This window comes from Abramis brama (assembly GCF_963993115.1).
Source record: "Abramis brama genome assembly, chromosome: 1".
NCBI lineage: Eukaryota > Metazoa > Chordata > Actinopteri > Cypriniformes > Leuciscidae > Abramis > Abramis brama.
The window spans coordinates 54047469-54047938 of NC_139963.1; the positions used below are offsets into that span (position 1 = coordinate 54047469).

General features: G+C 30.0%; 1 protein-coding gene across 1 annotated transcript in view; it reads left to right on the forward strand.

Moving 5' to 3' along the window:
• Nucleotides 1-470, forward strand: part of LOC311081665 (uncharacterized protein) — a gene marked incomplete at its 3' end in the record, with an annotated part of 465213 nt that overhangs the window by 414758 nt on the left and 49985 nt on the right. The gene's annotated exons all lie outside the window — the stretch shown is intronic.

Sequence of the window (470 nt, forward strand, 5' to 3'; positions counted from 1 at the left end):
CAACTATCTAACATGATTAATATTAAAAATGCATTGTGCAGTAAAATGGAGTATATTGTAAATTTGTACTTTTGGAATTATTATTTGTTATATACAAAATTCTGGCAAATTGTGAATGATATATAAAATAAATGTAAAATAAAATAGTTAAAATATTTAAATTTAGTTTGACGTGATGTTGACAATCAATATGTAACCTCCATTTACTGACCATTTGTAAAAAAAATAAATTGCAGCCATTTCCTAGTTTAACTGTTTATCTAAATGTGAATGTTTCTAACATGAATGTTTTTCAGCATCATGAATGAATGAAGAATAAACACCAACCTCTTTGTTCTTCGGTGTCTTTAGTGCGTTTCATTCTGCAGGGTTCTGGATCACTCATGTTCTCACTGTCCTCTTTAATAAACTCAGTCTTTACAGATATCAGCTCTTCCTGATGCATTGCTGCTCGTCTTCACTTGTAGCTG